Source organism: Plasmopara halstedii (genome assembly GCF_900000015.1).
Source record: "Plasmopara halstedii genome assembly, contig: Scaffold_2061, whole genome shotgun sequence".
Classification (NCBI taxonomy): Eukaryota; Oomycota; class Peronosporomycetes; order Peronosporales; family Peronosporaceae; genus Plasmopara; species Plasmopara halstedii.
In genome coordinates this window covers 207,658-208,440 of record NW_020188969.1, presented here as the reverse complement: position 1 = coordinate 208,440, position 783 = coordinate 207,658, and positions in this window count along the sequence as shown.

The window sequence follows — 783 nt, the reverse complement described above, 5'->3', positions numbered from 1 at the left end:
TCAATCAAAGATAAAAATATTTATTTACATAGACACAAAAGGCATGGATATTACGTATCTATCCGATCCAGATAATAACTAGTTATGTTCTAGATATTTGACCTCATTTCAAACACGCAATTCCTAGTTCTCCATCCGACGCACTGAAGAGCCTCTGACGGATTTAGTTTACTTTGAGGGTTGAATGACTAAGAATTCAGGTCAAAAATTTCAAAATTGATTATAAATAAAATAATACTGATCTCATTAATGGTGTAACTGTTTTGTAGTTTGCACGTACCAAAGTACTAAGTTCAGATGGAACGATGCGAATCCGTAGAGAAGAGGTCCACGTGACACGTGGATTGCAAGCGGCATGTCATGTAGTACCTAAATTATTTTTTGCAATGAGCATAGGAAAACTTATATTGAGTAACCTGGAGTTCACGCACTAAATGTAAGGCTTAACTGCATCCAGTGATGCCGTCGTAACACGCACGTCAACACCACCACGCAAAGTTATTGCGAGTGTCAGATAGATACCGTCGGACAAAGCGACGTCCTATCGAAAAGATGCTTATATTGAAGCATCCGACTCCAAATCTATATACACCGTGCTCAGTATGTAGCGTGCTAGTTTGCTCGTCGCGACGCACATAGATAATGGATTTGTTTATAACAGCTAGGTCTGAAGCATCCAAAAGAACACAATACAAGCCAAACGAATGCTCACGAATTTTTGCCTGCTTGCAGCGGGGCTGCCGTAGCGTTGCGCTTAGAGGAAGCGGAATTTAGGTCACCGAT